Source organism: Cebus imitator, unplaced genomic scaffold (genome assembly GCF_001604975.1).
Source record: "Cebus imitator isolate Cc_AM_T3 unplaced genomic scaffold, Cebus_imitator-1.0 Scaffold70, whole genome shotgun sequence".
NCBI classification, from domain to species: domain Eukaryota; kingdom Metazoa; phylum Chordata; class Mammalia; order Primates; family Cebidae; genus Cebus; species Cebus imitator.
In genome coordinates this window covers 7,564,119-7,577,578 of record NW_016107385.1, presented here as the reverse complement: position 1 = coordinate 7,577,578, position 13,460 = coordinate 7,564,119, and the positions used below count along the sequence as shown (strand labels likewise).

The following is a 13,460-nucleotide window of genomic DNA, read 5'->3' as shown; positions in this document are numbered from 1 at the left end:
ACAACTAATAAATAAGGGCAGAAAATTATGGATAATATTCACATTACCAGAAATAATCTGCAATATAATCCTTAGCAATTTAGCAGTTAATTTCATCTCATCAAAACATGTTCAAACTTGGGCTTTTTATTTTGCATTTTCTTATTTTATTTTCAAAAAACTTCTTAAGTGATTTGTTTTTAGTGCCTAATTGTAAAATCCCATGCTCTTGGGTGAGACATAACATGTCCAAGTATGAAATTAAGTATATAGAGAAGAGTTAAATTACAATAGTGTTTTGGAGTAAAGAATGAAGCAGGAAAATGTGATGAGGAAAAGGAAACTGTCAGTAATTGCAATGTACACACAAGGCTACAGTGATCATTTCAGGGACAAGATGGAAAGTGTGCTCTGCACAGAGCCTCTATACCGTGAAAGGAGAGAGAATCAATTTATGGGCCGAGAAAGACCTGGACAAAATTATCCATTTTGGGGGAAATCATTTGTGCTGAAGCAATGAAAACTTTCTAGAGAGCTATTTGAGGAGGCAGATGTTTAGGTAATATATTGCTGCTTTGCATTTCTATAACACCTTCCATGTAAGAGCTGCGGAGTGTAACACAAACATTAACTAATAAATTAAGCCTTGTGGCACCTCTGTGTGATCGATAGGCATAATAGCCATTTTTATAGTGTAGGAAAGGCAGCACCCTGCTCAAAATTGCTGAAGTCATTTACCCAAGGTCATAAAGAGGGGGAAATTGGTAAACTGTTTCAAAATGGGGCATCACGTCTCGCGACACTCACACAATGTGCCTCCTTCAATGGGGTCTTAGGAAGAATGAACAGGGTGCCATGTGAACCCTGGTGTCCAGTGATTCACTTCACCAGGTATCTCTGTAATTTAACTTGAAGATGGTTTGAAAATAGCAAGTCTTAGATCAAAGTCTTAACTCCTTTCTCTCTGGTTTACTCAAGAATTCATTTATTTGCCATTGCTGGTCTCTCCTGGGATCACATTGGCCTTTAGCTATGGAGTTTTGTGTTCCTGTTACTTAATCTGATTATGCAAAGGACTTAAAATATTTCAAGAATATCAAACAACACAAACATGTCTATGTAGGCATTAATGTAATTATTTTAACTGCTATTTGTTTTCTGAAAAACTCATGCAATTGCAATTGAAAATAGTGTGCCATCTCTACAAAAGATAGTGCCAAGTCCATAACAGAACCTGTTTACTTATCTTTTTCACTTGGGTCAGACATCTCTATATATTTTCCTAAATGTGACTTCTCTCCAGTATCATAACCTTGGCTTAGTAATAGCCTGTTCCTTAGTAACATTGTCTTTTTTTCCCTCTTTCTCTCGGATAACCATGTATTTTCTCCATTAGAAGAATCAGAATTGGCAGAGAGGAAAGGCAAGGAAATCAAATATAAAAACACCAGTGCTCCTAATACCTCTTGGAAAGAAAATGGACACCTCTGTTAACAAAGTTATGATGATTTCTACCTCCGTACACAATTTTCGAACTTCTCAAAGAGGAACCAACTCACCTTTAAGTCACTTACGGTCTCAATTTTCCCTTTTCTTTTCTATAGCAAGAGAAAAAAGAGCTTTTTTTTTTAACTAAAGCAAAGCATAATGTACTTGTCACTGTTTAACTTCAGCCCCATTTCTTTTCCAGAGCCTGTCCTTTGAGAGCATTAGCACTCACACCCCATACAGCTAAAACTCATGACACTGGCAAATGATGTTTCTAGAGTGCTTTGCATTGCCCAACATGCTCTCACCCTGTTTTCTCTCCAATCCTTACAATTCTCCAAGTGCAGGTGCAAACTGGGGTGCTGTCAAGCAGCCTGGTGCTGAGGGGTAGAGCCAGGTTGGACCTGGATTCTGGTTTCCACCTGCATGGTGCCCAGTAGATACCATGCAGATGTGGAGCAGGCAATGCTGGGTGCAAATTTCCCTCAGGAACTGTTCATCCTGAAAAAACACCTGCTGCACATTGCCCTGGTCACTTCATTGAAAAGTGGGTTCTTATCCTAATGGGGGTGTGTGCATATCTAGGGAAGAAGGGAAGTCAATGCCCATCATTTAGGATAAAACAAACCCACCCCAAATAATTTCAATACTGGCTTCTGGGATTCTAATTTCAGCCTTTTGGTTGAAATCATCCTAGGAGACATACCTAATGTAGGTGACAGGGGGATGGAGGCAGCAAACCACCACGCCCATGTGTATACCTATGTAACAATCCTGCAAGATCTGCACATGTACCCTAGAACTTAAAGTATAATTAAAAAAAATTTTTTTTAATCATCCTTAGAGATGATACAGCTTTTTAAAAAGCATAGTTTGTCTTAGAGTTAGGATGTAAATAAGGTTTGGTGTACAGCCCATTTCTGAAACATGCTGGCAAATCATCAGGGAAAAAGGAGAGGGGATGAAGAAGAAGTCAAAAGAAATACCCCATTGGTCAATCCATAGCCAGAGCTGCTGCTACATAGACATTGGGTTTTGGTGCTTCTGGGCTCGTATTAGTCCATTTTCATGCAGCTGATAAAGACATACCCAAGACTGGGGGGAAAAAGAGGTTTAATGGACTTACAGTTCCACATGGCTGGGGAAGCCCCACAATCATGGTGGAAGGCAAGGAGGAGCAAGTCATGTCTTACATGGATGGCAGTAGGCAAAGAGAGAGCTTGTGCAGGGAAACTCTGTCTTAGAAAGCCATCAGATCTCTTGAGACTTATTCACTGCCATGAGAACAGCACAGAAAAGACCTGCCCCCATGATTTGGTTACCTCCCTCCAGTCCCTCCCACAACATGTGGGAATTCAAGATGAGATTTGAGTGGGGACACAGCCAAACCATATCAGGGCTCCACAATTTCTTCAACTGTCTTGAGTATCAAGGTTGATAAATTCAAAGAAAGAGATGAAGACTTTCTGCTAGGAGAGAATCATCCCATCACCTGCCCTCCCAAGTGGGAACCAGGTTGCTTCTCAGCATGGGGCTTTGTGGTTTGGAGCCTGGGTCCTACTCAGCCCTTTTTTGTCTCACTCTGGTGGAATAGCCCAGGGTCCACTAGCTAATGCCCCTGCTTCTGGTATCTCGTTAGTAAGACTCTTAGGGAAAAGACAGCCCCTTTGGGAATTCCTACTGCAACCTTTGAAGAAGGCATAACAAAAAGAGAGAGCGGATAGGATCATGAAATCAGTCCTTCTGATATTCCAGGGAATTTGGATTTTGTGATAGAATAGAAAAGTATTTTCCGATAGAATAGAAAAGTATTTTCTTATTATTCAAGCCCCTGATTGACTGAAAATGGGAAAGGTCAACTGGTTTTTCCACAACAAAGGAAGATTTGTTGCTAACAGTTCAGTTAAGATTCTCATTTTGTTTTTTTAAAAAGTTGAATTTTTATTTTGACCTTGATTTCAAGTATTATTCAACAGTGTGGGAGTAATTATTTGTTTTCTGTTTGTATTAACATTGCAAACCACAGAAACTAACATAGAGTAACTTAGGTGGAAAAAAAGTTACCAGAAGGATTTTATGGCAGAATTAACATAAGGGCTGGGAAAAAAAAAAAAAAACAAAAAACAAAAAAACAGGAAAATGGGCAAGAACCAGAGGAAATGACACAACAGAGCTGTCCACAGTTGGCTTGACCTGCATTTTAGTCCCTCCCTCAAGATGTAGAATCCTAGGTATATGTATTCTCTTAGATATGCCTGAGTTGGTTTATTCTTCAAATGCCACCCTCAGCTTCATCTTGAGATTCCTCCAGAGTGGAAAGGGTGTTCAGATGCTAGGCAGCCAAGCACCACAAATGTCTACTGCCACACCTCACATTTTTGTCTACCTAAAAAACTTCCGCTATACTCTGAAACTCATTCTCATCAGTCAGTCTCTTTTTTTCTCTCTCTCCCTCCCTCCTTTGCTCCCCCTATGTCTCTCCTCTCTTTATCCCTTCCTCCTCCCCTCTATCTTCCCTTCCAGTGCTTTCTTATCCTTCTTTCCCACTTCCCCTCCCTAGCAGCCTGGGAGAGTTTGGATGTGTGTTCCTCTGCTCAAATCTTATGTTGAATTGTAATCCCCAGTGTTGGAGGTGGGGCCTGGTGGGAGGTGATTGGATCATGGGGGTGGGTTTTTTATGAATTATTTAGCACCATCCTCCTGGTGCTGTCCTTCAGTAGTGAGTGAATCCTCAAGTGACGTGATTGTTTAGGTGTGTGGTACCTCTGCCTTCCCTCTCTTGCTCCTTTTCTGACCATATGACATGCCTGCTCCCTCTTCACCTTCTTCCATGATTGTAAGTTTCCTGAGGATTCCCCAGAATCCGAGCAGATGCCAGTGTCATGCTTCCTGTATAACCTGCAGAACTGCAAGCCAATTAAACCTCTTTTCTTTATAAATTACGCAGTCTCAGGTATTTTCTTTATAGCAATGCGAGAACAGCCTAACACCCTCCACCAGATCACTCATAAAAAACCTTGGATAATCGCTTATAAGTATACATAACATGAGGTTTATCATTACTGCTTTTTTTAAGTATGGAATTCAGTGACATTAAATACATTCACAATATTCTGTGGCCATAAACACTTTCTATAGCAAGCCAATTTCAGTGAAGGCTTTCCTCTGATGAATGTGGTCTGAGGGGACTAGAGGTAATTTTGTAAAATCTAAGATGGAAAGTGAGCCATTATCAGGGAAGGTGCCTGGCATGAAAAGGCACGTTTTCATGCCTTCTTGTAGCAGGCAACATATGCCATTTACAGAATCTAACCCCTTTTGTTACCACTGTGGCTTATCAACATGTAGCTGTTGTTTGTGTTGAAAAGTAGACTGCCCCCAGGTAGAACCCTTTAGTTCAGGTGTGGCCAGTTAATGTAGCACTGAGGACCCTATCCAGGCCTCATTAGTTGCCTCATAAATAGCTTTCCAGTGCAAAGTTAGAAAGTTAAGTAAATTACTAACAAATCAACTAGAATCCGGTGAAACTCCAATAAACACTGGAATTGTCTCGCTAAGTAAAAAATTATTTACTTAATTATTTACTTTGCTAATGTGTTATCTGTATCTACATTCTAATCATATTCATCACACTTACACATCATTTAAAAAGAGAACCCTTCTCTGGCCCTCACTTTGTCACAATTCAGTCAGCACTGACTTTGCATAAGACCCCCAACCACCAACGTTCCCAGGCAGGGGAGAAGTTGCCTCCACTGAAAATAACCTAACACAGCACCCTTGATAACAGTCACACAATTGATTCTATTGTTCCTCATCTTCTGGAATTTTAAAAGCTAAGTGACATAGATCCCTGCCATTAATAATGTCCTCATGATTATTACGGTTGTTCACATTTCCTGACCACATCAGGCAACTTATCTGCTTAGGAAGAAGATTTTATAATCTGTCAGTTTTCATGCAAGTATTTTAAACAGAGAAACCAGGCCTGGTGTGAGAGCGGGGAAGACAGTCTTGGAGAACCTGGATCCAATGCCGTCTAAATAAGGTGAGAGAGAAAGCAAAGAGTTACACAAAAAGCCTAAAAAGTTTTCAACAATCGTGTCTTGGTTGACAAATGAGATAAAATCTAAGTTGGTGGTCAGCCATACGATCTCCAGCAGCCCTGGAAGGGTATGAGTTCTCAGCGTGTCATACGGGACCTCTGAATGTACAGAGGTGCTGAGGAGGGAGTCTACGCTGGTGTATGGTGCAGTCCGGAGGGTGGTAACTGACCTGTGACGCTGAGCTGAAGCTGGGCTCTAACCTAAGGATTAAACAGAGCCCTTCCCCTGGGGAACCACCTGCCTCCTGCCATTGAGATGCAACAATTACACTTCTCCTTGGAGCTCACTGTTTGATGACAGTGTCATCGCTCAGCCTTCTAGTCCCATGTCTTCCTGTGCTGAGAAACAGCTATAGAATGGAATTGGCAATTGTAGGGAGCCTTGAAATGTGAATCTTTTCTGTCTTTTTACTGTTTTTCATTCACATGGTGAGTAGCTGGTAAACAAAATCACAGAGAGCTTAAGTCACAGATGAACTTAATTTCTGGTGCTAGTCTCCCCAAATTACTTGTCTTCTCTAGGCTTTCACTCAGAAAGGTACAGAATTACGACTTGATGAGTTACTATGGCAACCCCTATATGTCATCTTCTAAATGTCCCAGACCTACAGAGCCTAATTTGATTGTAGGGATTTTAATTAATGACTTCTATGTTTTGTATAATACTATGTTTTTAAAGTTAATGAATTGTAAACAGAAAAAGGTAGGTAAATTGGTTTTGATTAAAAGATAGCTTATTTAGCAATACGGCTTCAATTTATGTTGCTCAAACAACAGAACATTATTTCAACCTATTTCAAATCTATACCACTGAGAGACTGGTACTCACTTCTGCAATAGGCTGTGATCCTGGGAACATGGGATGGGAACCTCATTATTAGTAGAATCTGGTAGAGTTGGCCTTGTTACATTGGGGTCTGAGGCTGGCTCTTTCTGGTTGTCTCAGGATGCCATCAATGATTAGTAAATAATAAATTATACCAAGGAAGAAGCTCATTTGAATGTTTAGTATGCCTTGCAAGGGAAATTAGGGACAATGCATAGAACTCTTCTATTCTCTTTGCACTTGATTTGCAAAAAATTTGCTTGTTAAATGAGTTATTACATGGACAGCATTTCGAACAGTAACCACTTTGTAACCAATCAATGAGTTTCACCATCATTGTTTGCATTTTTACGATGATTCCCAATACAGAAGGAAGGCTTCAGCATCGTGGGCCCCTCAGCATGCTGAGCTTCCGTGACCCACGTCACACTGTTTAGCATACTCTTGACTACCTCTGCTGTGTGCCCTGGATTCAAGTGTTCCACATGCCCTCTCACCATTACATTTGGATGATTTTAAAGAGATTTCTGTTTCAAATAAATGCAGGAAGAAGAATTTCACAGCATCTTGGGTTGCAATCTTACTTGGTGGTTAAGGTGAATATAACTTAGATTATGTGTATCATCATGAGGGGAATCTTCACTAACCTACAGAAGCAATAAAGAAGTTGCCTCACACTGTCTTGAGCTTCTCACGTGTATTTCTGGTGCTCTCCAGAGCCACTGGCATCTGTTTAAATACCTTTCACCCAAAAATGGTTTGGAATGGACACGCACATTATGGACAGTGTAGATGGCATAGTAGGAAGGGCTTTTTATTGAAAGATCAGGCGATTCTGTGAGGGAAATTAGAGTCTGGAAGAAGTAAAAGTTGAAACAACCAACAATAGCAATCCACTTAGCTGTCCTCCTGCAGCCTAAATAGGAAGAACCAACTAAATACAGATACCTATGACACCTGTTTTCCTGGGCTATGTCCCACCATCCGTCTCTGCTCACTGGCTCCTAGCACCTCCCCTACCCTTGATGCCTCACAAACAGCCTCGTCCCTTCCCTCAGGAAGCTCCACGCCTCTCCCAGAGAAGAGAAGAGTATCCTCATCACTTTCCTCTGCCTTGCAATTTGAGTAATGCCTCAGCACTTCAACCAGTCTGCGGATATTTTCCTCTTCTTGAGTGTGGTAAACTCTGGAGGAAGATAATGATGGGTCCAAAGAATTTGATAAATTGGGGCACCCCAATTTCAGACCATTCTCCACTCCTAAGAATGCTGCAGTTGAGGTAAGCCTTCATATTTTTTCTTAGATTCACTACCCAGGGTTCATCGCAAAGAATATTTATTCCGTTGTCATGACTTTGGTCTTTTTCTTCTGATAAAACAGGCCCCACCACTTGACACTTCCCTGCCCCTGAGCCCTGCTGTCTCTTTAGAGAACCACTTAATGGTCAATGGCTGTTGTCCTTGGTTCCTGTGTGGGATAAGGCTTGCAGTTATGTGCCACTTTTTTCAAGGATTGCTTCGCGTAGGGGTGGACGTGGTGTCGGGGAAGGGTGGTGAAAGAATTCAAGAATGGGATAACCAATTCGTCTCATCACAGGGCTAGAAAGAACAATAATTCTCCTGGCCTCCAGTTGAGAGCAAGGGGAGGTTTGTGGACTCTGACGGAGGCAATGGGGCACTCTGTGCATAAAGGACTATGTGCACCGCATGACAGGTGCTCAATGAATTTTTCCTCTTGAAATTTAACTACCTTCTTGATATGTCACTGCTCCTTAGTGCCTCCAGAAAAGAGAATAGAAAAAACAAAAGAGAGGATAGTATGATTTTCGCTGTCTTTTTAAAGCAATGGGATGTTTATTAAAGACTTTTGATACATACTAATGGCTTTAAGCATGGTCATGAACGTAATGTATTTAAAATTTACCCTACTCTTATTCTTACCTTCAGCTCGGATAGAATGATTTTTACCGTAATTAGGGAACATGAGCTGATAGAGGAAGCTACAGAGGGTCACTTGCTCATGTGTAAAGGCGGGAGGCATGAGAAGCCCCCCGTTTTTTATAAAATATATCCAATGTGTGTTCTAACGTAGGTCTCAGCAGTTAGCAGAAAGTGTCTCTGATTTGGCCTCTAAGAAAGACACCAAATAAAAACCCCAAACTCCACTCTTATAGGATCTTGCACCCAAAGTTGACTATTGGTGGCTACATTGTGTACTACATGGGGTTAGTGCTACATGCAAATTATGTGGACAAGTAAAGCAAGATGACCCCACAGATTTTTACCCACAACCACAGCTACATCTGCGTGGGGGAGGCAATCCTGCCATGCCATTCCCCCCATCTCATTCTAAGAGTGATGGAGAGAGTCTGTGACTCAGCCTGCCAGACCTTCCTCTCCAAGTTCAATGTGGAAACCAGCTGAGGCCAGGGACTTAGGCATCGGCTCCCTAGCTCACTGTCAACTTAGAACCAAACAGCAAAAGGCACTGGTAGCTCAACAAAGGGACGGAGTAAGCAGATGGAGCCATTTTATTCCTTAATTAACATAACAGCTCTAAGCAATCTCTCCCCACCCCCGTAATCTTACCAACAACACTGAGGGGTTCTACCTGTGTTTATTGGCTGTTTGTGCTGTGTGTTTCGAATAATTGATAACATATGTGATTTTGTTCTTATGTACTGAGCTTGCTTAATCTGCATATTCATTAAAAAAGAATTTTTAAAATTTTTGTCAGATGCTCTGCATCTGAATCATCTTCTAACATTAAACCACAGCCAAGAACTTTTATGTCTTTTATCACATTAATATAAAGATTCATGGAAATTTGGGGTCTTGGTGGTTTACAATTTCTCTAGTTTCTCCAGTTCATTTACTTTTTAAGGGCAAGCTGTAAATATTGGTGGTAACGATGTGCTGAATGGAATTACATTTCTATATCCACTTCAGAAAGATTAGACTAATCCAGAGACCAGAAATCAGTGGAATTACAAACTATCCAATTCTTGGTGGGAGTTTTGAAGCAAAGTTTTTAAGAGTAGTTTGTGGCTTAAATTGCATATTCCCTCTGTAGTTTACTTGAGCTATTTGAATTGCAGAAGTACATATGTGTAAGCTCATCCATTATATCATGCATAATATATAGAATGCAGATAACTGTGTAAGGCAGCTCACCAAATGGTACCTGGCGTGCAATAGGCATTAAATGAATATGAATAAATAAACTAAAGAAAATGTGCTGTCCCTATTAGGATCATATCTGATTCCAAGGAAGTGCAAGGGTCTGTGGGAGGTAATACCAAATGTTGTCAAGTATGGCCTGGGGAAACAGATCACCAAGATGAACAGTATTCTATAATATGTTGAAAATTATAAAAATATGCTTTATTTACTTGAAAAATTTGTTTAAAGAAGCTGAAATCAGCCACAGATTTTTCCTTATGTGGATTTTAGCTTTTCCTCTTCAAACTCTAAGTTGTAGAATCGAGCCCCTCCAGTCTCTGTTGGGGATAGTCAGAGAGGCTGACTGACTGGTGTTAACTTTGGTCCCAAGAGCCTCTTCATCATCCTCCTTCTGCTTGAATATCAGGAAGGCAAAAATAAGCTACATGTAATGTGGGCATCAGGAAGGGTGAAAGAGTGGTTTACAATTGCAGGCAGCAGTCTCCAGACATTAAAAGATGAGGGAAAGTGTAGGGATGGTGGATTCCCAAGTAAGAAAAACAATTTCCCCCTGCAAGGAACCATGTAAGGCCATCAAAGGATAATAACCAACATCCATGCAACTCCTGCCAGGTGCCAAACGCTGGATGGCCTCACCAGCCTCTTGGAAAAGGAGGGGGTAAGTACATACCTTCTTCGTTTTCTTTTTCGGGGACCCAAGACACAGAACGATAAAGTAACTTACTTAGGTTACACCATGAATGAGGGGCAGGGCTCGGTCTCAAACTCAAACTGAGCTACTAATATCTCAGTAAAATACCTTTGTATAAATGAGGAGGTAGCTCCTAAGATCTTATCATGGCTGTGTGGCTCCAGATTTCTTTACCACTGCAAGCACTTCTAAGCATAGCATAGGGTTCACCTGCAACTAACCGCACCACCTTGAGAAAATACCAGACCCTTGAAAGTCCAGGGCAGCCACTCCGTGGTCCTTGCTCTCCCTGCATGAACCATTTGCATCTCCAGACCATGTCCCTTTCTGATCCCTAATGTCTGTCAGCCTCTCACCCCTGCACACACCAGGATGCCCCTTCCTTCCTGCACTGCCTTCTTCCTTGTTCTTCAGCTGTCAGATTGACTCCTCTTTAAGACCCATGAAGTTTTTCATGGCCAGTCCAGTGCCAGGATTACAATGCTGTACACATTCATTCACTTAGGCAACAAACATTCGTCAATATGCTTTCAGCATGAAGTTACAGGAAATCCATCTTAAGCAGGATTTAGCAACAATGAAATAGTTGGTTCGCATTCCTGGAAGTCACAGCAGGGGACCGATGCTTAGGTTGCTTGGTCTGGAAACTTTAGTTCTATTTTTCCACAAATTCTTTTAATAAGTTTTTTTTTTCCCAATGAATTTGTGACTCGACCCTTTTCTGCATGTTGGCTTCTTCCTCACTTTGCAGAAAGATGCAATAAACAAAGTCAGTTCTGGAAGCAGAAGACAGACCTTTCTCAGGAGTCCTTAGCAAGCTTCTCATTGGTCTGATTGAGTGACATGCTTGTCCTGGACCAATCACCAGCAAGCAGGATAAAATTACCCCTGGTGCTATCATTCCCATGCTTGGAGCCAGGGTTGTGTTTGACATATATAAGGGAATTTAATTCCTATGTGAATCTGTGAAATAAAATAATTCATAGTTTGTAGCTCATACATGCACAAATATTTTATTCTTACCAAACAGGGACATACTGCACAAAACTAATTCAACCATTTTTGTTTCATTTCTTGCTATGTGCACATTCTGCTAACACTCTACATTCCTACTCGTTGTGAATAAAGAAGGGCCTGAAAAAAAAAATAAAAGAACCATAGGTTGCCCTATCTTTCCCTTTCGTCATTTTCAGCGTAAGTGTTTGAGTAACACAAAAAATGTAACATGAGTGGGAAAGGCTATGACAAGTTCCCTTGATCATTTGTGTTTCTTAGAATGCCACTGCCTTCTTTCTGTGTCCAAGCAAGTTATGATTGGAATGGAAAACGTAGCCACCCAGGGCTGTCAGTACTGCTGCCTCCTCAATCGCAGACATGTTGATACAGAACATGATCATCGAATTCCAGTGAAGCCACAGTGCATGGCAGTGCAGCAAGAGTGAAAGCAAGTAGAAGGTAAGTATGTTACGGAGCTAACACCTGGGCTGGCTAAGATACCAGATGTGCATTTCATGTTTATCTTCTCTGCTCACTGCATGCTGTGTTGTCTCATCAGACTTTACTTCCAAACCAGAAGTTTAAGATAAAATTATTAAGAATTTCAAGATGGTGACAGCAGAGCATTTCCCCAAGCATAGGGCCCTTCTGAGCAAGAGGCCCTGTCGCTTGTCCATGAAGCCAGCCGTGGATGATTGGTTACCTAAACAAAATTAGGGTTCTGTTGGAAAGGAGGGGATGGAGGTTGAATTCCCAGTCAACCTTGTCCTGTATTGGCTTTGACCTCATTTTGTAGATGAAGGATAAGGGGCTCAAAAATGTCTGTCTAGTTGTTGTAAAGCTGATATTCAAGCCTAGATTAGTCTATGAAATAAGTACATGTCTGCTATACCCTTTCTATTCTCATATTGCTAACCTGTAACATGGTATGTTAGTCTGTTTTGCATTGCTATAAAGAAATACCTGAGAGAGGGTAATATATTTTAAAAAGAGGTTTAATTGACTCATTGTTCAGCAGGCTGTACAGGAAGCATGATGCTGGCATCTGCTCAGCTTCTGGGGAGGCCTCAGGAAACTTAGAATCACGATGAAGGTAGAGGGGAAGCCAGCGTGTCACATAGCTGGAGCAGCAAGAGAGAGAAGTGGGGAGGTGCCACACACTTTTAAACTACCAGAACTCACAGGAATTCACTCACTGTCACAAGGACAGCACCAGGGAAGATGGTGCTAAGCCATTCATGAGAAAACCACCCCAAAATCCAGTTACCGTCCACCGGGTCCCACCTCCAACACTGGGGATTACAATTCAACATGGGATTTGGGAGGGGACACACATCTGAACTATCACATAGGAATCAGTTTTATGTCTGGATTTGTGTGTTCCGGTGGATTGTCACTGAGTAGAAATCTATGCTCCTGGATCCCTCACAGAAATCAACTGGAATTCTGTATAAACAAGAACACTTCCTAATGAATTCTAGGGAGAACCACTTATGTGGGTTTATGTATTCAATTTGTTATCACTGTTCCTATTGCTAGGAGATGTGCATTTAAAGGAAGGATTCCAATATTACATTAAGGGAAGCCAGATACCAACTGTGTGAATTGCTTAGTCTCATTTTTGAAACATGCTCTCTTTTTAAATGCCTGGGCCTTGAAGCTGGTGATTTCACTTCCCCTTCTCTGGGCTGGCGTTTCACAGGGCACTGCTGTAGGGGTATTTCAGAGAATGACACTCAGATATTGGGAAGTAAGTGATAAATGAGCAGACTTTATTTGGGCAATGCAATTTTCAGACGGGCTGCAACAGAATATATTTTCGGGTGCTTCTGTTGGTATTTAACTTGGAAACTGTATATACAGTAAATCAGGAAGGCCAATAATACAATACATAGGGGGATGTTTTATGTAGACTTCTGACAAAGTACAACAGCTGTCCTAGCAGAAGGGGTGTGGATTTATGGTCACGCGCTTGCAGGTGGTGACAGCCAATATGTAGCATGGTTCTCTCTATATATACCTGGAAGTATTTATTTTTCGGTTCGTCCTGAGGTAAAGGAAAAGTGTAAGGCAACTGTGGACATTTTGACACCAGGTATGCAACCTGTGTAGTAATTGCATAGCTTTTAAAGGCTGGAGCAAGAACTTAATGTAACACACTTGCTAACAGCTCTTTTTTTTTTTTTTTTTTTT

The 13,460-nt window shown here is 41.2% G+C and overlaps 1 long non-coding RNA gene across 1 annotated transcript in view; it reads left to right on the top strand.

Moving 5' to 3' along the window:
- The first annotated feature begins 4,045 nt into the window (after nucleotides 1–4,045).
- The window catches only part of LOC108306240, a 13,780-nt gene continuing 4,365 nt past the window's right edge, over nucleotides 4,046–13,460 (top strand). The window contains exons 1-3 of the long non-coding RNA XR_005200773.1: nucleotides 4,046–7,677; nucleotides 10,193–10,238; nucleotides 11,547–11,726. This is a non-coding gene — a long non-coding RNA (uncharacterized LOC108306240). The remainder of the gene's footprint in view (nucleotides 7,678–10,192; nucleotides 10,239–11,546; nucleotides 11,727–13,460) is intronic.